At 42.2% G+C, this 24,773-nt stretch overlaps 1 long non-coding RNA gene across 1 annotated transcript; it reads left to right on the top strand.

Moving 5' to 3' along the window:
- Nucleotides 1-8,915: 8,915 nt before the first annotated feature.
- On the top strand, nucleotides 8,916-14,898 carry LOC147152085 (uncharacterized). Its single transcript, XR_015085734.1, has 3 exons — nucleotides 8,916-9,123; nucleotides 11,169-11,231; nucleotides 14,162-14,898. It is a non-coding gene; the product is annotated as an uncharacterized LOC147152085 (long non-coding RNA).
- Nucleotides 14,899-24,773: the final 9,875 nt, after the last annotated feature.

The following is a 24,773-nucleotide window of genomic DNA, read 5'->3' as shown; positions in this document are numbered from 1 at the left end:
TGAAGACCCCTGATCTATGTTGATCTATTATAGTCTATGTTGCGAGCATGACGTACGTAAATCTCCAGCACTGACTGGCGATGGCATGCACAAGCGAGAAACAAATGTTTATTATATTAAGTTGATTAAAAATAACATGCAAACCTGAATAAAAAATAAAAGTGCATTGGGAATTTGGACTTTAAATTTATTTTGTTAATTATATCGATTCAATCAATCAATAATTTATAAAAATCATGTTGTGTCGACGTGTGGCCAGCATCGATGTGCATTTGTCTAATGCCTACCGATGTAGCCAGATCGTGGGGCAGACACATTGATTAAATAGATGTACCGTTACTCCCCAAGTGAAATCCAATACAAGTAGCTCGCACTTCTACTCGTGTCGATAAATGCTCGTCGTCTGCTTCTTGTTCTCCTTTTTCTTCTTTTCTTCTTCTTCTTGGTTCAGTGGCAGAGTATAGCTCTTTGAGACTACCACCACGGTCAGCGATGACGTCTTCATAACGTTCAGTTCCAGCAAAGAATGGAAGTGCAGAGCACTTCCTCTATATATTCAGTGGAAGCAACCTTGCTTGTAGTCAGCCCCGCCAACAAACATACAAAACAGGTAGGGTGTGTTTCTGTCAGTCGTCAACAAAACGGGCATCCTTTAATGACGGACTGACAAACCTTCCGTCAGTACTAACGGAATGCCTCTGGTTATTGGTTGGAAACCATAAACGTTGCAGTGGTTCCAAAAGGGCTCAAAAAGAATCCGGACTGGTGCTGGAGCGATTGGCAATGATGTAGGATGTCACGTTAATCATGCAAGTGAAGGACAGCCAGCTAACAGTAACAGCGCTTCTGATTCACTTGTTGCCAGTGATGTCAACAGTAATTGCAAAGAACAAGAATTGTCAGACTGCTGGTCAAACGTCCAATTAAAGTATGTGTTTATGTATGTATGCATGTACAGTATGTGTGTATTTGTTTATTTTTTATATATCGATTAATAATTGATTTATTCATTAATTAATCAACTTAATGACCTCCTGTTACCCACCGCCTGTTTTACCTGGCAACAGTCAAATAAGGGATGTACTTTTTCCACTTAAAGCACTGGGTAAAATGATTGCCATAAGGTGGCATAATTTTTCCCTCTTTTTTCAGGATGGGGTACATCTAGGAACGACCAGATCTAAAACATTGCAACTACTGTTTACATGTGCCTCATTCAACTGAGTTGTTTTTATTCAGCGGTCCGAAAGTCAGATGTTGTGAATTAAAAAAACACAAAAGGTAAAGACCAGATCAAATGAAGTGATTCCTTGTAAATGATTATAGAGGATGTTTGCTTATTCCACAGCATTTCCTTTGGAAGTTGATAATGAGCTTTCCTTGTGGTTGGCAAATCAAGTCCGGATGCCTTGGTGGAAATGAACAAACTCATTTTCACAGTTGAAAGGCCTGAGTGGTTAGGGCGGGCCAATTCTGCTGTAACTCGTTTAGCCATTACGCACTAGCAAAAATGAACATGGAACCAACTCTTTATATCAAGAAACCATGTAAAGTGATCAAATATTCACAGAATATTTAACCAAAATTTTATATTGCAGTCAGAGACATTTGTTGAAAGAACATAACCCAGTGGCTCAGTAGTATTGTACTAAACTTTGTGAACAAATGTGCAATATTTGTAAATCTTGTAATTACTTATCATTTGGCGTTTTAATTACAGTTCATTAAATCTCCGTTGGGTTATGCATTTGTGAGTTTTAACTCATTCAATAAAAACTTTGAATGTCACATTAATTGAAGTTTATAATTTGCTTTTCGGTGTGTCCACCCATCACCACTAAAGAATGTTAAAGTTGTGTAACTTGCATGAGGCAGGAAATGCTCCAGTTTCAACAACAACAAGTGGTTGCTGTGCGAACACACATGTGACCCTCCACATTAGAAAATGTTGGTGACTCTCCCTTGCTGCGCTGACATGTTAAAATATACTTGTGGTGTTAATACTGAAGTCTTGTGAAATTGGCCTGCTGACGAGAGTTGTTTGTATTCCTTTAGGGAAACGTTTGTGCTATCCAGCCACATTTTATCGTAAAATCACAATGACATGGCAAGGTCATTCACAGATCAGTTTGTTAAAATGTGTATACAGTAATCCCTTGTTTGTCGCGGTTAATGGGGACCAGAATCCCCCATGAAGGAGAGGTTGACTTCTTCTTCTTATTATTATTATTATTATTATCATCCATCCATCCATTATCTGTACCGCTTCTCCTCACAAGGGTCGCGGGGCGTGCTGGAGCCTATCCCAGCTGTCTTTGGGCAGTAGGCGGGGGACACCCTGAACTGGTTGCCAGCCAATCGCAGGGCACACAGAGACAAACATCCGCACTCACAATCACACCTAGGGGCAATTTAGAGTATCCAATCAACTTACCATGCATGTTTTTGGAATGTGGGAGGAAACCGGAGTGCCCGGAGAAAACCCACGCAGGCACGGGGAGAACATGCAAACTCCACACAGGGAGGCCGGGGCCGGGATCGAACCCACGACCTCTGAACTGTGAGGCGGACGTGCTAACCAGTCGACCACCGTGCCGCCCTCTTATTATTATTATTATTATTATTATTATTATTATTATTATTATTATTATTATTATTATTATTATTATTATTATTATTATTATTATTATTATTATTTTAAAGTTTTATTTTGGGGGGATTTATGCCTCTGTTACGCAGTTGCAAACCCTCCGACATGGTTCCCACCCTTCTAAATACTTGTAATACAACAAATTTAATTTTAAAAATGCAAAATGAAGAATAAATACCAAGCTGCGGGCTTTAAGAGGAACGTGAGCTTCAATCGCGGCAGCGGACGATTAAAACGGAACATTCACTAATAACTATGTTAAAGTTTTCATTTTTATTATAAAATTGACTGACCTAGATTCTAGGTTATTAACTAGAATGTTATCGTGGTAATCTTGTAGATTATTGTCTACAATTTTAATATTAATATTAATAAAGACTTTGCTAACAATTTAAATATATTATTTATGAATAATTTGTTTGAATTAATTCTACAATTATCTAATAAATATGAAATAACGTTAAACATTCACTTATACATTATTTGGCAATTTCTATTTCATTCAAAACAACTAAATTATGAATTGATTCAATGAGGAATGGATACAAAAATACTAATACATATATTAATTTACTTATTGTATGGAAAAAATGTCGAAAGTGATGTAACAGTTATGTTAATGCTAAAATACTTTTAATCCACCTTTTGGATTTCTATTTTTCACTATTAAATGTTACATGTAATTCTTTTGTTACTAATGATTGTACCATTGAAGAAAAATAATTTAACCAAAACTTTAATAAGAAAGGGAATAAAATAGGGCTGTCCCGACTGGTCGACTATAGTCAACGTCACCGATTACGTAAATACGTCCGCCCGCAAATACCTTCGAATGTCGATGATGTAAACACGTCAACACGTGCATGCGGTCAGTTGTAAACAAGTGCGCACAGCAGAAAAGAAAGGAGAACAGCAGAAATGGCGGCGGCGCCGGTTCGTGCGTTCAGGGCGGCAAAGAGGACAGCGGCACCACGAAGCAGTTGAATAGCGGACAAGAAAGTCCAGAGTATGGACATATTTCAACAAAAAGTCAATCGAGTTGGTCGTATGAGCCTTTGGAAAGCCGAACACCTGAAGCGACGTCACCCAGGTGCTGCTGGAAGACGACAGAAAGCAAAAAGCTAGAGAATCATAAGTTCATCAAACTATCTACTAACTAATATGACCCGGTTTTACTGAAGTTGCCCTTATGTGCGACATACAGTATTATTAACGTGCATCGTTAAGTTTCATTTCTCGAAGCAGCGGGTTGCAGTCAAAATTAAAGTGCATTATGGGGCTAAAGTTATCTATTTCACTCCAGTCAAATTGTCTTGGCGCTTACAAGCTAACGTAACTGTTTTAAGTACCCACAAACGGTAATACGCGACATCTGTTTAGACCCCCCAGCATTCTAGAAAGACCCCGTAGACCCCAGGTGCAGCACAGCATGCCCATCGTATTTGGGATGATGTCCTGCTCCCGCTGCCATAAAAAAAAACAAAAAAAAAAAAACAAGAGTAAACACTGCTTACCATAGTCCGTGACTGCACTAATATATAATGTCTGCCTTTTCAAAATCATTGTGATAGTATTTCAGTATGTGCTCAGCTTTGTCTGTCTATTTTTAAGATTAAAGCAAACTGATGTCACACGCCCACCCCCCACCCCACACACACACAAAAAACGGGAATGCACACCAGAAAGAGCATCAAAACTCACACAAAGTATTCTTAAAAGGATTGTCCAGGACAGGTGGCCCATTGCATTTGTGGAGGGTGCTCCTCATTGGACTTTATTTAAGAGTTATTTAATTTTTAGTTATACCGGGGCTGCTTAACATGAGCTCACACATTGTTTCACTGTAATGCATAGACAGAGAAATACCTCATTCATGTGCATTCATCATCACGTTTGCCTAAAAGAGATGTGAGCGTTCATTCAATTTCAAAAGTTTGTTTTTTTACTTTAATAAACAAAGAATTTAAAAAAGTGTTCAGAAGTGTTTTTTTGTAATTTAATCATCATCAACCCAAACATTTCTGGATTATCCATCCATCCATCCATTATCGATACCGCTTATCCTCACAAGGGTCGCGGGGCGTGCTGGAGCCTATCCCAGCTGTCTTTGGGCAGTGAGCGGGGGACACCCTCGATTGGTTGCCAGCCAATCGCAGGGCACACAAAGACAAACATCCGCACTCACAATCACACCTAGGGGCAATTTAGAGAGTCCAATCAATTTACCATGCATGTTTTTGGAATGTGGGAGGAAACCAGAGTACCCGGAGAAAACCCACGCAGGCACGGGCAGAACATGCAAACTCCACACAGGGAGGCCGGAGCCGGGATCGAACCCACGACCTCTGAACTGTGAGGCGGACGTGCTAACCAGTCGACCACCGTGCCGCCCATTTCTGGATTAGTAAAAGCTAAATTATTTGGACAAATAAAGGTAAGGTAAAAAGGTCAAAGTTAAGGTGAGCGAGATTCAAGAACAAAAAAAGCCGTGTGTGGCCCAGGGCCGTACTTTGCCCACACCAGCTTCAGAGTCATATTTCTGCTAATAAATGTGGTTGGAATTCAAAACATTTCAATTTCTATGGAGTTCAACTTTTGGAGGTTCCAATTTACATTAATGAAGTAATTAAAGTATTTCTGGTTCAGTGTTGTGCAATGGCAAAGATGTCAAAGATAATTTTTTTTAAACTATTTTGAAAGCAGCATCAGCATCAAATGTATCAAGCTCTTGCTTTATAGGTAATATGTAATTCTTTTTTTATGGGCTGAGTTGTTAATGAGCTCCATATGGAAGGTGAGCACATCGGTGGAAGGGCTGTTTTTGCTTTTGTCTTGGCCACAGTGCACTGGTCTTCAAGCTGCAGTTTACTCTAACCAGTCCAACAGCCATATGCAATGAGATCTTTTAAGATTTCAACACACCTTACATATGCGGGTTTTATATATTTGGTGAGGAATGTGCTCTGGATGTCTTGTGTTTACTTGATGTTAGTGAGCATATTTAAGCCAGCAGCAGCAGCTCCATACATGGAAGTGAGAGCAACCTCTGATGCATCTGTTGGGACTTCTTTCACTCATAGACACTGCTTTAGTTGCAAAATGTTATTATATGTTCCGTTAGTATATCACATTCACACAGAATTGGTGAGTCCAAATTGATATATTGTTTTTTAATTTTTTTGAGTGAAGCCCCATAAATGACTGGTGGGTGGACTGCTGACAGTGAAACATTTTGAATGTGCAGAACATGTAAGCAATAATCTGCAGATGAAGATGTTTATATCGGTCATGTTATCTATATCTTATATAGGTCATCTTGTGAAATGCTCTTGGCTCAACAGTTTAATGATACGATAAATAAAACACAGTAACCCGACCACACATATATTGAAACATTTACGATTTCTTAGCTACTAACCTGTTTTCTTGGACCACACAGTGTGCTAGGTACAGATGGATGCTTCCGGTAAAACAAGGGTAAGTTATGAAACACTTTCTTGTATATGGTGAAGACTGCATCAGTAATCAAACACACACCATGACCATCAACATGACATCATCTGTTATATGTTGGGAGAAAATATATTACAGTGACTGTATTTCCATATGCACAGTAAATTTGTCATGGTGCACTCTCACTGAAGATAGATTGAGGTCTGGCTCACACATGGACCCAAAGCCATCTAGACTCGATTAAACTCAGCGCTCAAAAACCAAAACCATCATGCACACAAGCACAATTTAATCAGACAAGTCCCCACTGATCTGATAATGTCAAGTCACTAGTTTATAGATTTCTCAATTTCATGGGCCTAATGAGTTTTCCAGAGCTGGGCACTTTACCCTTTTTGCTGGGCCGTTCTCCGGCTGCGACCTGAGTACCCTTCCGTCCTCGTCCCTCCGTCCTTATACATAAAAATTATCATCCTCCGACCCATCCATCCTCGTCCTTTTAAAGTGGTTCCGTCCTTGGTCCTTGGTCCACCAATCCCATCCCTAACCCTAACCCGCCCCCAATAAGTGTCTGTGCATGACATTACAGGGAGTTCTCATTTTACGAACGAGTTCCGTTCCTACACTGGTGATGTCACACAAATTTCCAAATATGTATAAAAATAATTATTGCAAGTTATTAGTTTTTTTTAGTTTTAGTATTAGTTTATTATTAGCTAATAGTCATAGCTTTCAGTGTTTTTTTTTCTCGTCAGTGAAATGGGCATCCACTAGAGGACAGACTATGCCTGTGAGAACAATACTGCAGGGAGGGAATGCACATGAAAAAGAAACCTGCCGTGTTGTGCAGGCTTAGCAGGCGGTCGTTCTAAAGAACCCAACACAACACGTCAGCCAGTACTTGACCCGGTTAGGGATGATTTGAGGGACGGACGAAAAACTACCTCCATCTTTGCTTAGTCCGTCCTTTTTAAAAGAGTTTTCGCACTCCGTCCGACCATCTACAAAATGGAACATCCACGGACCGTTCAGTCCCGGGGACGGAATGCCCAGCTTTGGAGTTTTCTACACATGAATACATACAACATGGTTTTGTCCGGACGTTACGCATTCAGGATGATAAAAACAAAAAGGGTAATTCATTGCTGTTACAGAAAAAAACACTAATATTCTTCTTATTATTATCATCATTATTATTATTATTATTTTATATTATATTTCTTTTAAAGTTTTATTTTGGGGGGATTTATGCCTCTGTTACGCAATTGCAAACCCTCCGACATGGTTCCCACCCTTCTAAATACTTGTAATACAACAAATTTAATTTTAAAAATGCAAAATGAAGAATAAATACCAAGCTGCGGGCTGTAAGAGGAACGTGACGTAACGCATTCAGGATGATAAAAACAAAAAGGGTAATCCATTGCTGTACAGAAAAAAACACAATCACATCACAGACACATTAATAAAAAAATGTACATTTTGTTGCAGGATCACGTTTTTTTCACGTGTGGAAAACAACGCCGGTAGTGGAGTCTTCACCCGGTTTCAAACTAGTTGGCCAAACAACCTGTCTCGGAGTTAAGTGGATAACTGGTTACAATGTAGCTCAATGGATGGTCATTGTTCATCCAATATAAAGTTTTTGTTGGTCAATAAGCAAATGATACAGGGACGTAGGAAAAAGGTGGATAACAATTTTGCCTTGTTAACCAACTGTTAACATGTAGTACATACTTTAACCCTTTGTATGCAAAATATATCCTTGTCTGGGACATCTCTAGATCATAAAACTCTCTCCAAACCATCATTCATGGTCATGCAAGTACCGCCATACACGGCGGAAGTGGAAGTCTTTCGATCTCCTCGTGAAATAACGTATAATAATAATTGCGTATTATTTTTATTGTGAAATAACGCAATAAAAACTGAAAACTCCTTGTAAACGCAAACATTTTGCAATAAAACGCAATAGTAACGCAATATAAGAGTAATAGTGTAGGAGTAGGAGCGGTTCATTTGCTCTGGTCTCTGTTTGTTGTGCCTATTTGGTGGTGACGTCACAGGCTGGCGACAGAAAAATGTGTTTAGCGAAACAATAAACAGGCAGCGCTCCCAAACAGGTTCAAAGTTCACGTTATTGTTGTTGAGATCCTCGGAAGCCCTTAAACTCAGACGTTTTTTTGCAATAATGATTGCATTATATTGCAAAGTATTGCGTTATAATTCAGTCTTAAATATTCTTGTGATGTCCCCTTTTTGGTGTTTTAAAAAACTGTTGGGTTATTCCAGATGCCTACATTTGGAGATATTTTGGCTCTGTGTTGTTTGTTGTGTAATATGCACTCATTCACACACGTCAAGCAAAAAAAAGTGTTTCCTGTTAACTATCAGCAGAAATAACTGGAGCAAGTAGTGCCTGATGAACCGAGCGATTACCGATAATCAGCATTGAAGAGAACCATACTGATTCATACGGAATCATCAACGCACAGACCACATTTCACACTGTGCGCACACCCTAAAACGATTAAACAACAACACAGCAGCAACTTTTTCAAAACTGACAAGCTCGTATGCCGATACTGAAACCTGTTCTTAAGTTATGACATAATAAACTGTCTTCATTCCTGACAATTGAATTTGGAGCTCAGGCGCTGCACTTACTGGAGTGAGATTACTCACCAGTAGATAAATCCTGGTCTGCATTTTTGCAAAGCACTCTCTTCAAACAGAGTTCCTTTTTTGGCAAAAAGTGGAGTGGGAAAAGACACAGGTTTAAACTCCCAATGTCCAGTGATGAAGGGAAACCCCTCTGGCTCTGATTCCCCTCCAGCATGACTCAGACACAGAGTGGATCTTTTCCAGAGCAGTCATGATGGCATCAGAATTGGAGCAAGCTGTTATGAGAAAGAGAAGAGAAGATAAAGACAAGAGCTTCCTGGAAAGATGAGAGGCTCTGGAATTCACTGAAAAAATACAAAGATGACTTTCACTATCAACATTCTGCTCATTTTAAGGTGAGTTGTGAAATCAAAAAGGGTTATTGGCGGTTTTACTGTAAAATGCAAGAGTTTGTAAAAATAAGAAAATTGTGCGTGTTGCATTGGGATCACCCATCATAGGTCATCTTATATTGTATGTTACAGCACATCCTTGACCCTGAACATCATATGCATATCAAAGATGCACTATTTTTGATTTTATCCAATATGTCATATTCTATTACTGTATTCATTTTGAAAACTTAAACTAACAATACCAATGAGTATATCATCCATGTCTCATCTTACATCAACTGTTTCAAACTCATTTTTGCCACGGGCCACATCGTTGTTATGCTTTCCTTCAAAGGGCTGTTATGACTGTGAACTCAATTAAATGTGTGATCACCTGTTACATATCACAACAAATTGTTAAATGACTACTTTTGAAATCAGAGGCTTCTAAAAACTGCCATGGCATGGCATCTTCCAAACCGCTTATCCTATATAGGGTCGCAGGGAGGTGCTGGAGCCTATCCCTGGCGTCAATGGGCGAAGGAAGACTACACCCCGAACTGGTCGCCAGCCAGTCGCAGGGCACACAAAGACACCGTCACTGAGCGGGAACCGATCCCACGCTGCCCGCACACTCAGGCGTGTGTACCACTACGCTATCAGTGACCTTCTAAAAACTGTTAAAATATTATTCAATTTATTTGAAAAGGCAATGAGCGTGCGGTGGTCGACTGGTTAGCATGTCCGCCTCACAGTTCAGAGGTCGTGGGTTCGATCCCGGCTCCGGCCTTCCTGTGTGGAGTTTGCATGTTCTCCCCGTGCCTGCGTGGGTTTTCTCCGGGTACTCCGGTTTCCTCCCACATTCCAAAAACATGCATGGTAAGTTGATTGGACTCTCTAAATTGCCCCTAGGTGTGATTGTGAGTGTTTGTCTTTGTGTGCCCTGCAATTGGCTGGCAACCAATTCAGGGTGTCCCCCGCCTACTGCCCGAAGACAGCTGGGATAGGCTCCAGCACGCCCGCGACCCTTGTAAGGATAAGCGGTGTAGATAATGGATGTGGCAAGCAGGATCTGGGGGTGAGTATGTCGTGGTACACATGAGGATTTTTCAAATCTTGAAAGATTTTTTTATCTGTGACAGATAAATAAAGATTAAAACAAATCAGGCAATGAACAGTTTTCAGAATAGAGAGCGGTAGAAGTTCACCAGCAGCTATAGTAGGTGTTCAGGTTTTCTCTCCTGAGCCCTGAACCCTCAGGAAGTGAAGCTCCTACTGGGCCATCTTCACTACCAACATGGTGTTCTTAGTTCAAGAGAGGTCCGGATGCCTTGGTGGAGGACGCAGAGAAATCTGAAAGACTCCACCTCACTACTCACTACACATTCTCCGTTGATAAACCGCGATGCAGGGGGAGCTCTGTTTTTCCTGAAGTCGATGATGAGCTCATTGGTTTTGGCAGCGTTCACACAGCAAAAACGGCAGTGTTAATTGAACGCCTACAGAATTAAATTTAACACTTCAAAAGTGTATATTGGTCGACACTAAATATAGTTAAAATGACACTTTTGAAAGTGTTACATTTTCACACTGAGATGGGGTTAAAACAACTCTGATGGTAGTTGAAATTTACATGATTCAGCACTGGTCAGTGTTGATTTTACATTACACTAGTGTAGTGTTAAAATATTACGCATCTAGTCTTTTACTTTTTAACACTCAAAACTAGTGGCTTTCAGTAGCACTAGAAATGTTAATATTAACCCAGTATTTAACTCTGGTAGAGAGTAAAAAAACTACAGTGTCAATTTGAACTCCCAATTCTTTCCTACAAACGGTACAATATTACTACAGACCTTCTATAAAAAAGACACCACATTTGCAGTTAAAGTCAAAAACGTATTAACAATTAAACCAATTATAACGATGCATTGATTTCACAATAGAACCCATGAATGGCCAACCAATCCTCAAGCACAGGTTACACAATATGACAGTGTGGATCATGTTTTTTCATCCATCTCATTCGAACACTCTCTGTCTTGGTGTTTTCTGGCATCGCACAGCTGGGAGGTATGGAAGACGACGCTGGAAATGGAGATGATCTTCAAGATGACAGCAGGACTGAGGTTGGAAAGACAAAACTAAAATGTACATATATATGCTGCCAGAGAAAACATCATAGAAGATATTATTATATTATTATTAATGGCCAGTCTAAAATGGTCTACGCTTGCCCTTCATTATTCAATTATTTGAATGCACATGTCCAACTGTTAAATGTTTCAGTGCTTTGTGCACAAGTTGCTGTTAATGGCAAAATTCACAACAGGTGTTTGATCCTTCAGTCCACCAATAAATGTGGCTGGTTCAAATGGAACTGGTGTTAAACAGTTGTCCTCATCATGCTGTTCACATTTAGACATCATGAGACCATGGCGCTACAGAGAGAATTGGAGATTCACAGAAAGATGTAGAGGTGGGCGTCCTTTCGCCACATCCCATGCTGATGACCAGTACATTGTGAACAATGCCTTGAGAAACCGGATGATGAATGCCACTCAACTCCAGGCACGTTTAAGGGAGGTGAGAGGCACCCAAGTGTCACGTCAGACCTTTCAAAGCCGTTTACGTCAGCTGGGTCTGCGTGCTAGACAACCAGCAAGGGTACCTGACCACACCACCAGGCACAGGCGTCATCGTCTTGCACGGGCCTGGGAGCATTTACGATGGACGAGGGACCGTGGGCCTCAGCGCTGTCCTCTGATGAAAGTCGATTCAGGTTGAGCAGAAATTATGGCCGCCAACCATGTTGGAGACGTCAAGGAGAGCGCTATGCATCAGCCACTGTTGGCACCAGACGAACTTACGAGCTCTTACCAGCGTCCCTGTTCCTTTCCCAGCACTATAGAATGCGGCCCGCAAGTTGCATTGAAGCATTGGGAATCTGTGCGTGTAGCCAGGTTTCCCACTAGCTGTAGTTCCAAATCACCTGATTTCACGGACGTAGTGGGGCCTAAATTCTGCCTGAGAATATTTGTCTGCAAGTGGGTGCGCATGGCGGCCAACATGCGCTGTAACCTATTCGTCAATGTGGCTCAGGGTGCGCCATCACGACCCTGCTTGTGTTGGTGTTAGAGAGGTAGAAGCTCCGCAGCAGAGGTTTGAGTGGTTATTTCTTTAGTTTAGCCATTAGCCCAGCTTGGCAGCCTAGCTTATGTTTACATTCCCTCCGCCGCCTGCCAGACCCTGCAACAATCCATGGAGTTGCATTATCTTGTCTGGGATGTCGCAAGTGTGATGGAAGTCACTGGAAATAGTCAATTTATTTATGTAAACAAATGCCGAATAAGTCCAAGCGATTATAGTATGCAGCAGCGAAGGTAAAAGTATAATTAAAGAGGAAAGGGCACAAAAGAAAACGCAAATAAGGAGAGTTATGAGCCATTGCCATTTTGTCTTACTTTATTCCTTTTGTGTGTGATCTCCTACGGTTATCTTAACAAAGAACACCACACATAAAAATGATGCTCCAACATTGGTCTAGAATCCTGTCCTGATCACACATGATCTCTTAAACGTGAAGACTCGCAGGCACTTCCAGGTATTTGCCGATGGTTGCTTAGTGTTTTTGAAGTGGACCGGAGGCGGGAGCGTTGAGAGGGTTCTGCAAATCTTTCCTGCCGTCTGGGGAACCCATGTTTATACAAAAAAATACATTGGGTAGGGCATGTTTTCTTTTATTTAACACTGCATCATTGTTGGTCATTCAGGGCGCTTCTTTGATTAGCAGCATTGCGTTCATGTCAAGTCAAAAAGCTCAAGAGTAATCGGCTCACTCCACAAAGATTTTTCTTCTTGAATATTGACGTTTAATATTGAAGATTGTTGGCCCGACTAGTTTCGGACCCTATTATCGGGACAAATTCACTCTTAACACACTTCAGAAATAAGGATAATCTTATAACTAAGAAAATCTTATGAGACATAAGATTGTCAGGTGTTTGACGTCTTTGGTCGGTAAGTAGCAAATAGGGACAAAAACGGCCCGATTGTCTTTATGTTTCTGTTTTGCTAGGTTGAAAATATACTTGAGACAAAAGTTTTAAGACACATGACCCTTACACCTAAAGGAAGTGAATATAGTATAGCACTCTTTTTTGTGGATATAACAGCTTTCACTCTTCTTAAAACATTTTGGAGCTTATTAGTGGCAATTTCTATTCATTCATCCAAAAGTACCTTTCGAAAGGTCTGGGTTGCTTTCAAACTCTAACACTTCAACCCCACCCACAGATTTATGGATCGTGCTTTGAAGTTTCTCCCAAACTAGTCACATAAAGTGGGAAGTTTAAAAGCCGAAATGTGTTCATTTATTTTTCTGCATTTGTGGAGAAATAGCTCATAGTCAATTCCGCGATTCACTCATTCATTCATTCATTGAATAAATACATTTGTCCCAAAAAATGAGGGTGTCTAATAAGTTTGTCTCATATTGTGTCGATATGAGAAAGAATGATGATGAGATATTAATTATTACTCAATAATTGTAATGAGGTTGTTGCTTATTACCGTCGTTAGCATGAGCTAGCACTAGCATTCTAGCTGACACAAGTGTGTCCGTGTACCTTCACTTACACTACACCTACGTTTAATGGTTACTAGAAGTAAGGAGTGCAAATACTCGGTGAGTTGCTTAGTGTATTTCTAAATGATAGAAAGTTGAATCTGATCTACAGTAAATGCTTAGAACGATGCGGGATATTTCTTTGTTAATTGGTAATTGTCTATTTTTTTCACTAATGATTGTTAATTTGTTTGATGACATTGTTTGTTGTTTGGTTTTGACACAATAATGGTTTTATTGTTTCTTTAGATTAAATAAAAAGGTCTTAAAATTCATCCATCCATCCATCCATCCATTATCTATACCGCTTATCCTCACAAGGGTCGCGGGCATGTAAAATTCATGACATTTGTAAAATAAGCAGATCCCTTGTCCATTTGACATGGTACACTTTACATTTGCACACCGACCATTTTCCCATTATCTTTTTAGATTACCCGCCTGGCATAAGTCGGAGAGACCAACTCAGACATGATGATCCGTTGAATGCTGTCCTCCACCATGATAAACAGTCTTGCCTGCCCCTTTAACTGGGAGGGAAAAGGACAGAAGAGGGCCTTCAAAGACATGCTACCACAAGACTGCATGTTTGATGAGCCTCCATCTCACCAAACTATATTTACTACTTTGCAATAGATTTGGCAAATACTGAAGTTAATTTATGTGTTCTACATTTGATTTGCATAATTAAACAAAATTGGATGCATTTTCTTCACTGTGAAATGCAACAATCTATGTAGATAAATGAGTCATTCCATGGTGAGGGAGATGCATAAAGCATGAGGTCATTTCAGAAAACGCCAAAATAAATCTAAGTAAATTAATTAAACATCATACAAAAAAAATAAACCATGAAAAAAATAATTTCTTATTCGTATACAGTATTTGACAAAGTAATAGTTTTTCTGAAGTGTGATCCTGACGAGCGACGACGCGGAAGTGTAACGTCATTTCAAGAAAACAACAGCAGTGCGCAACATGGAAAGTGTACAAAACCAGTCAGAAATCGACTCGGAAAGCAATATTTCAAACTTATCTGAGGCGATCCAGGTGTTTGATGAGTGGAGAAGAGAAGAGAACGTTGTTGGCATGATTTATGTGGAGCATTAATACATATCCGAGCCAGATGCTCAGGATGCCAAAAGTGCCCCCCCCTGTCTATGGATACATGCTGTGCGCTGATTCTACTTCTAGGTATCACTAATGCATAAGGCATGGAGTTCAATGCTGGAGCTGTGGTTTGGAAAAATAAATAAAATAACCTGATAATTGAGACGTACTGACTACGGGGCTTTGTTTTGATACGTTGCTGAATGTACACTGTCGTTTCTTAAATTTGAAAGGAAGCACCTTTTCATCCCTCCATGACCTGATGGCTTGTACCACAAAGGTTAAAGAAATGTGTTGTAAATGTTAAGAGATTAGAAGGTAACCCCTTTTCCAGAGAGCTTGTGTCACATGCTCAAAACGAAGATGCTGATTGGAGGTCTGCAATCGATTGCTCATCCTCAAACGCCCAAGGGGATCTGGCCGTTGGAGGGGTACTGTCAGGCAGGGGGGACTTGCAAATAAAAGTGTTTACATTTTCGACAGGAAGTGGTGGTAATAAAGATTTAAAAATAAAAGTAATGAAAATAAAAGTGATTACATTTTCACACCATCTTGTAAAATGCGCATTAACGGCGCTTACTATTGGCACCCCACGCCCCTTTTTTTGTGATGATCAGTCAGCGTAACCAGTGTGACAGTAACGTGATTATGTTTAAAACTTAGAGTAACTCCATAGGCTGGTAGACATCTGCTCCTGAGATCAGTATGAGCATAACCCTTAAGTTTGTTTCCTCTTTCTTGATAGTACGTCAAGTACCTTGAATAAGAACCAGAACCCATCCATCCATCCATTATCAATACCGCTTATCCTCACAGGGGTCGCGGGGCGTGCTGGAGCCTATCCCAGCTGTCTTCGGGAAGTAGGCGGGGGACACCCTGGATTGGTTGCCAGCCAATCGCAGGGCACACAGAGACAAACAAACATCCGCACTCACAATCACACCGACTGGCAATTTAGAGTGTCCAATCAACTTACCATGCATGTTTTTGGAATGTGGGAGGAAACCGGAGTACCCGGAGAAAACACTCGCAGGTACGGGGAGAACATGCAAACTCCACACAGGGAGGCCGGAGCCGGGATCGAACCCACGACCTCTGAACTGTGAGGTGGACGTGCTAACCAGTCGACCACCGTGCCGCCCTAATAATAATAATAATAATAATAATAATAATAATAATAATAATAATAATAATAATAATATATTTGTTTAAATTGTTAACTTAAAATGGTGAAATTATAGGCAGCATCCAAGACTTGGAAATCATGGGGTCACATGATGTTGGACTCCATGTTGGAACAACATAAAGGTCCGCAAGATATATGGTCTTTCCCTGTGTAATAAATTGTAGACAAGATATCAGGCACTCAATTACATAAAGTATAAGACAAAGCACATTTAGAGAACACATTATGTATTATTTTTTTCACCTGTGATTGGGCAATCTGCTGAATGAGGTCACAGCAAGCGTTTCCACCACAGGGTACAGCAACCTTGTGAGAAAGTCAAAATGTTTATTCGAGCTCTATATGAACTATCAGAACATTGTGACTTTGGGACACACAGAAAGGAACACATCAGAGATCGCATGGTGGTGGGAATCAGTGCCAAAGAGACCCTGAGCAGAAACTTGTGCAGTCCAATATTCTGCCCATGAACAGCCCTGTGTTGGAAAATTCCAAGCAAATGCAAAGTACAAGAAAAAGTAATACTCATTTCCAGTGTATGTGATCCACAGCCAGACGTCTAACTACTTGCTAGGCGAGACAGCGTGTGCACTGGGACTAGTGAAACGCATTGAGGAAGTGCACAATGCATTTGGCGAGCATGGCGAAACATGAAGTCGATCCACATTTGGCGAAAAAGTTAAATGAGGCTGTGGAGAGAGAGAGAGGTATGTCTCTGGTTTTTGGCAGATACCTCTCCATCCACAAAGCAGCGAGTTAACCACATTCATTACGCATTTCGGGAGTTACGCATTCAAGCATCTGCCTTTCGGCATCACCAGCACTCCGGAAATCTTCCAGAGGAAAATGACAGAAACGCTGAGTGATCTCGACGGAGTGGCCATCTACATGGATGACATACTTGTGTACGGCGACACACCAGAACAACATGATAAGCGCCTAAGCATAGTAATGGAGAGAATCAAGTCGACAGGTTTGAAGTTGAACAGAGACAAGTGCGTGATCAGGAAAAAACAACTCCACTTCCTGGATCAGGTGATTGACAGATCCGGAGTAAAACCTGATCCTGACAATGTGAAAGCCATCAAAGAGTTGCCAGAGCCACAGAACGTCCAGGATCTGAAACGTGTCCTAGGCACGTTCACATACTTGGGGAAGTATATATCCCTCATTTGTCAACAGTGGGCCAGCCCTTATACGTACTGTTGAGCTCCAAGACCACATGGACGTGGGCCCACCCGCAGAAGGAGGCATTCGAGCGTATCAAAGACATTCTGTCTACATCTCCTGTACTCAAGTTCTACGATGTGAACCGACCAACTGCTGTATCAGCAGTTGCAAGCAGCTATGGCATTGGAGGCGTGCTGCTACAACAACATGACGGGGACTGGAAACCGGTCGCTTACTGCTCTCGCGGCTTGTCAGACGCCAAAACCAGATATGCCCAAATAGAAAAAGAATGTCTGGCAAGTGAGTCACTGATGGTGTAGTGGTACACACGCCTGAATTGTGTGCGGGCAGTGTGGGATCGGTTCCCGCACGGTGTCTGTGTGTGTGCCCTGCGACTGGCTGGCGACCAGTTTGGGGTGTAGTCTGCCTTTTGCCCACAGTCAGCTGGGATGGGCTCCAGCAACTCCCCGCGACCCTGTACAGGCTAAGCGGTTTGGAAGATGACATGACATGACATGTCTGGCAAGTGTTTGGGCGTGCGAAAGGTTTGAGAAGTACCTGGTCGGGCTGGAGCACTTGACTGGTTCTGCTGATGAACAAAAAGGATCTGGATAATGTTTCTACATGTTGCCAAAGACTCTTGATGAGACTTATGAGGTTCAAGCCAACTGCCGAATATGCACCAGGCAAGACTCTCACTGTAGCTGATGCACTATCCCATAGTCCATTACAGTGCACAACAGAGGTAAGTGACACTCATTCAGATGTAGAGTGTTACATTGCAGCCGTCATCACCAGCATGCCAGCCACACCACAAAAGCTTGAGGCCATAAAGCTAGCCACTGAAGCTGACAGTACCTTGAAGATGCTACTACAATATCTCAAGTCAGGTTGGCCAAATTATGTAGGAAATGTCCCTATTGCCATCAGAGACTACTATCCAGCTAACACTAATAGTCCCACATTTTCCACTTCTGCTCCATGCCCCCGCCACTCCTCTGGAAACAGAACTTCCACTCAAGTCCACTCAAGGTACTCTTTGTCTCCATTGTTTTGCAAAGTGTGCATGCTCAGCCCTGCACTTTTATAATGGCCAGTCATTTTACGAAGGGCATACTTGGATAAGAACTAGTATTTCTAATGAAAATCCTTTGTGAATGGGAATTTGATTGTAGGATAAACACCAACAATGAAATTGTATTCTGCAAATCTCACAATTGTGTGCCATGGTGACTTCTGGGTGAAATCTGACTTAGTGTGCTGTACTTTTCCACACAAGGAACAACTGTGTCTTGGGGATGGGGAGCAGCTAGTAGGTGAGTCATTGAAAGGGTACTTAGGAATATAATGGAAAGAAATTAGGGGGTGTGGTACTCATTCATTTGCGTTGGGGGGGAATCCGAGTGCAGACTAAAATCTGCTTTTAGGGAGTACAAGTGAACTGTCAGATTACAAAGGGATTGTCACAATTACAGCCCCTTTGAGAGGTGACATCTTGGATTGGATCCATGATGGGCATCAGGGCCTAACTAAATGCAGAGATTGGGCCAATGCATCCGTGTGGTGGCCCGGAATCGCCGTGAGATGACGCATTCATAGCGTAAGGAGCTCCAATTCCTCTTAAGGGGCAGACCTTGGCAAAGACTTGCAATCGACATTTGCGATTATGATAAGCACACCTACCTGGTAGTGTCAGATTACTTCACCAGATTCATTGAGATACTCCACATGCCAACAACTACTGACTCACAGGTCGTGCTGAAGCTGGAATCACTCTTTGCTCGCTATGGGTGCCCGGACCAGGTTGTTTCGGACAACGGACCCCATTCAGATGTAAGGAGTTCCAGAGTTTTCTCGTGACTTTGACTTCCAGCACATTACCTCAAGCCCGCATTGTCCACAAACCAACGGGCATGCTGAAAGGGGTGTACAAATTACAAAGAGGATTCTGAAACAGAAAGATCCTTTACCCGCTCTCATGTCCTACCGTGCCACCCCGTGCGTGACCACAGGCGTAAGCCCAGCAGAATTGCTTATGGGGATAAAGATCAAAACAACACTCCCAACATTTGAGTCGAACCTCCTACCCCAATGGCCAGATCTGCATGCAGTAAGGAGTAAGGATGCAAGGGAGAAACAAAAACAAGCTTTCTACTTCAATCAACATCATGGCACAAAACCTTTACCTCTTTTGAAAGCTGGAGATTCTGTTCTCTCGAAGCTGGATCATCAGAATGCTTGGGGGACTCCCGCTGTCGTTACTTGTGACAGCACTACCCCACGATCCTATGTAATCGAGACGCACGAGGGGGTGACTCTGAGACGCAACCGTTGTCACCTGCTGTGCGTGCCTGTTTCTTCTGGAAATACTCCAACCCCACCGCTTCAACATCCTCAGCCAGAAGCTACTGTCCAACAGGCTGAAACCCCACCGGACACCCTCTTGGCACCTAGCCAGACGTGTTTACCTCGAGCGCAAGATGGACAGATATTCACGCGGTCCGGCAGGCTGAGCAGGCCGGTGGACAGACTGAACCTGTAATTGTGTACGAAGAACGCTGCCAAAAACAGACACAATTTAAGTGCGTTGTTAAAATTAAAAAAATAAAATAAAATACAATAAAAAAAAATGGAAATTGTGAGAAAAAAAAATAGTTGAAGTGAATGTGATCTCTTGTACTGGTTATACAGCTGTTCATGTATTCAGAATTTTTGCTAATGAAAAGTATTTTTTTTGCACTGAGAAATTTAATTTTTGTTTAGTTCTGAAATGTGTAAGGAAAAAAAAACTCAGGGTGGGATGTCATATAAGGACAATATGCACTCGACTACGACAATAATCCAACATGCCGTAAACAGCTGCTAACAGGTTACTGGGGCAACACCCGCGAACAGGCTCCTGCTTATACTATATATATGTTTCCGTTTATGCTAGACTGTACTGTTTTCCCGAGCGACAAGTAAAGCTTCGTTGACAGCTTCAAGTACTTGTGCAGACATTGAATTACTTTACACTGATTACATATAGAACGACATTAAAATAACTAAACAATAAAGTGATACATGTCCACTTGCGTTGACTTCCCTTTTAAACCTTTGAAATGTTCTCACGCAGCTGTTCACAAAGAGGTGAACTTCGCCCCATCTTTGCTTGTTAATGACTGAGAAATTCAGGGAAGCTCCTATTAACAAAAATTATTGGAAAGGCTCCAGAGGTTCAGCGGCTCAGCATGCGGTGTGGTTCAGACCAAATTGGGCTACCCCTTCCAGGCGCGCGGACACTTGGTCGTGACAGCGGGTCGGCTTTGCCGCGCCGCACCCAATGGCCATGGCCACTGTTTGGGGGTGGCGTACCTGTTTTGGGTGCAGACGCGTTGCTTTCTGGCTAAGCTGGTGGGCGCTAGAACCAACCGGATCGGGACGAAAAAATGGAGATCGCCACAGCCACCGTGATTGGTCTTGGGCTCTGGGCGACCCTCAAAAACGAAAAGGGAAGCGTAACAAAAAAAAGAGAAAACATTCAGGAACCCAGGACGGGTCAGAACACGGCTGATTTCGGAGAGGAGTTAGAAAGCCAAGTTAAAAAAAATGGTTGTTCAAGAGAGCTTTTCAAGAGAGTGAGTTTTCCAAGAATGAGTTTTTTTCAAGACAGTGAGTTTTCAAGAGCGGACTTTTCAAGAGAGGGAGGGCACAGCCTTTTATAGAGGCCGGGCATGTTAATGAGGTCGGCTGACTTTCCCCCATCGTCTAGGCGTTGCCTGACTAAGCGGGAAAAGGGGTTCCCTAATTTTGTAGTTTTCATCTGAAGAGCATGTGAGCTCCGTTCGCAAGTGATGGAACGCATAATTTGTTTTTGTAATTGCATCAGCACAAGTGTTCGCATCGAACACAACAAAATGCAATATGGGGCAATCAGTATGTGTTGGATGCTGTTTTCATGAAACATGCAACCTGTGTATCAAATCAAACAGGAACACATTGAACACACATTAAAACAGTTTTAACTAGTTTCCAACTGCAGGCGCTGGCAATTCCATCTTCACACTTGCCACTAGGGATCTTGCCCAAGTAATGTGTGGTTCGGTTGTTGGGTGTATATTAGAACTGGCGGGGGCACCTCTCGGGCACGTCACTTTGAGTTTGATCTCCCTGGCAGGTCCAAAAGAGACATGCTAACTGAATAAAGACACAGTGGGTCCGGCGTCTTTATGCTGATTCTTGCATTGTTGCGATCCTCCGGCCTGACAACTGTTTAAATTCGTTCTATATTCACACGAGGACACACTTTATCTGCTTAATCCCAACCGGGACACAGACTTTAATAATATAGAAAAGCGCGTGTGGTAAATCACTGTGACGTTACTCAGAGACACATCAGTGGCGCATCAACACGTAACCAAACAATATTACTATTTATATATTATGATAGGTTTTCTCCGGGTACTCCGGTTTCCTCCCACATTAAAAAAACATGCATGGTAAGTTGATTGGATTCTCTAAATGGCCCCTAGGTGTGATTGTGAGTGCGGATGTTTGTCTCTGTGTGCCCTGCGATTGGCTGGCAACCAATTCAGGGTGTCCCCCGCCTACTGCCCGAAGACAGCTGGGATAGGCTCCAGCACGCCCCGCGACCCTTGTGAGGATAAGCGGTATCGATAATGGATGGATGGATGAATTGAATGTGTCGTATGGATTTCTTACAAACACTCTAAGCAGCAACAATCTGTTGTATATACTGTATGTGTTGCAAACCACAAAGACAACCAGATCATATACGTGCATGCATGCAAGGAGAGTTTTCAGAGTGAAGAGGCACGCATACGGTGATGCACCTCTTGAGCTGGAGAAGTGTGTGTGCGTGGGGGGGGGGTGCCTTGCACTAGTCAACTGTAGCAGACTAGCTTCTCTCCAATAACCTTTTTTTTCTCGACTGGAAGTCATAACATGAACCTATGGTTCCTAAACTCAAGTTGTTTCATATTTAAGTCATTCCAAAATTGGAAGACTATTTAGGCACCAATATTTTTGAAAACGGGACTATTTATTTTATAATTATATTGTTTTGATATTGTTTCAAGAAAAACAGCTAATAGACCAACATGAATACTTACATTTCAGTATTAGCCTACTCTATTTACAGGAACAACTTTGCAGCACAAGTGCTAATTTGTGCTCAAGAGTTTTTGCTCAAAGGTTTTTAAAAGCTAGTTTTTGCTAGCTGTTTCAGTTACTATGCTAACTGGTCAGAACAAAGGCCCAATCCCAATAGCCACACTTGCACACTTGTGCCCTTCACTTGCGCGTTCCCGCGGGGGGTGCGAGTGCGTAGGGCAGGGGTGGGCAATACCGGCAGTTGAGGGCCGGTATCATGCATGTTTTATATGTCACCTTGGTGCAACCCACCTGATTCAAATGATCAGGATTGTTATCCAACTTCTGCAGACCTTGCTCCTTTTAGGATCATTTGAATCAGGTGTGTTGCAGCAGTGACAGATAGAAAACAGGCAGGACACCGGCCTTCAGGGGCCGGAATTGCCCACCCCATCGACTGAAAGACCGAGACGAGTTTTACTTTACTACTACATAACTGACGTTTTATATCATTTTAAATGGCAAAATTGCCAAATTTTGGTTGAGAGTAGCCAACCTGGTAAAAAGCTACACAGGCACAGGTAGAACATGCAAACGCCACAAAGGCTAGGCCAGATTTGAACCCGGGTCATCAGAACTGTGAGGCAGATGTGCTAACCAGTCGTGCGCCGTGCCATGTCCGATCGACATTCAACATAAACTAGTAGTTTGCAGTCAAGTTTGAACATTTATCTCAAATTTCAAGAATCATAATGAACACAACGGACAGCCAAGTCTTTGGGAATCTTAATGAAGATGTGGAATGTCATCCAGAAAAGGACCAAGAATCCGATTCTGAGGAAAGGCACCAAATATCACATTCCGAGGAAAGTGACCAAGAATCAGATACTGAGATGGTTCTTGATGGTGACAGTGAAGCAAGACATTGCCAATCTAATGCAAACATTGTTGAAGGATCTGATCTGTGTAGTGACCTTAAAGAGAAATTGTCTGATTGGGCAGCAAAATGCAACATTTCACATAGTGCTTTGTCAGATCTATTAACAATTTTAAGGCAGTTTGGCCTGGATTTGCCAAAAGACCAGAGAACCCTTCTGTCAACCTTAAAAAGCTTTGAGGTCAAATAAATGGGAGATGGAAGTTACTACTATTTTGGAATTGCAAATGCTATTTGTTCAGAGATGTCTCATGAATCATGCCCTGTTGTCAACACTCTGACTCTCCGGGTCAACATTGACTGTTTATCCCTATCAAAAACTCAAAAAATGAGTTGTGGACAATTTTGGCCAAGATAAAAGAAGTTCCAAGATATGATGTGTTTGTTATTGGTCTGTATACAGGCCCTTCAAAGTCTCCTTCTGTTGGCGAATACTCGAAGGATTTTATTCAGGTCTATCCAGCCTGTTTTCCATCTCTCCCTACCTGAACACACTTGATACAAATGATCACAATCATTATCAGGCTTTTGCAAAGCTTGGTGATGAGCGGATCATTTTAAATGATGATGAGGGGCTGTGTAGCATCACTTACTTGGACTCCGCTGCACGTCGGTTCACGCCTCCACATTGTCCATTAATCGTCGCAAACTATTTTGGATCTTGCACTCTTGCACTTTTTCCCTTGGAGTTGTCCTCACCTACGTGGTGCGTTTTTACTTTTTTGAGACAATTTTATCTTGTTTTTTAACTTTTTGAATATAGTAAACTGCATATGGACTCACGGGCTAGCTCGTATACAGCTAGCTTACGCCGCCGGCAATAGCCTAGCTTGGGGCTAAGACAGGCATATTAAAATGCCGACAGACAACAGCGACGAACAAGAAACCATGCTGGAAAAGGCAAATAAAACGATCTCTGACCTGCGGGAGGCTGTTCACTGTCTATCAGATGAACTCCAGGAAAAGGAGTCGGTCATCGGCTGTTTCACGACCTGTTTCCCACAGCTCTCCGCCGTGGTCATGAAGAGGCGTGTTAGTGGGCTCCTGACGGCGACAATGACGGCTGAGGCGGCTGGATCTTCAGACACGGTGAGGTGGGACCCGGTTGCTTGCCCGGGGCCATCCTGCTCGACGCCGCTTCTTGGTGCAAGCTGGGTCGAAGTAGTGTCCCGCGGCAAGGAGGGCGGGGAGCCACCCCACCGCCCACAGCTGGTCCTGGGGAATCGGAGACCAACAAGCGCTCTCTGTGAGGACTTTGCAGACCACTTCAGAAGTAAAATCAATAACATAAGATCCGTTTTTTTAGCCCGTCAAACCATAAGTTTCAGTAAACCTGGACAATCACATTTACCTGAGGAAACACTGGAAAGTTTTGCTCTGGTTGACGCAAGGACACTTGGTCGAGTTTTCTCCCAGGTAAATCCAACAACCTGCGTTTTGGATCCAATTCCCACATTTATTTTTAAGACATTTTATGGATTCTTTGAGGAACACATTTTAAACATAGTCAATTGCTCTCTCCAGATGGGTGTGACCAAACGGTGAAGCTC

This window comes from Filicampus tigris, chromosome 2 (assembly GCF_054856515.1).
Source record: "Filicampus tigris isolate MCC_2025a chromosome 2, RoL_Ftig_1.0, whole genome shotgun sequence".
In the NCBI taxonomy this organism is placed as follows: domain Eukaryota; kingdom Metazoa; phylum Chordata; class Actinopteri; order Syngnathiformes; family Syngnathidae; genus Filicampus; species Filicampus tigris.
This window is presented reverse-complemented; position numbering and strand designations above follow the sequence as displayed.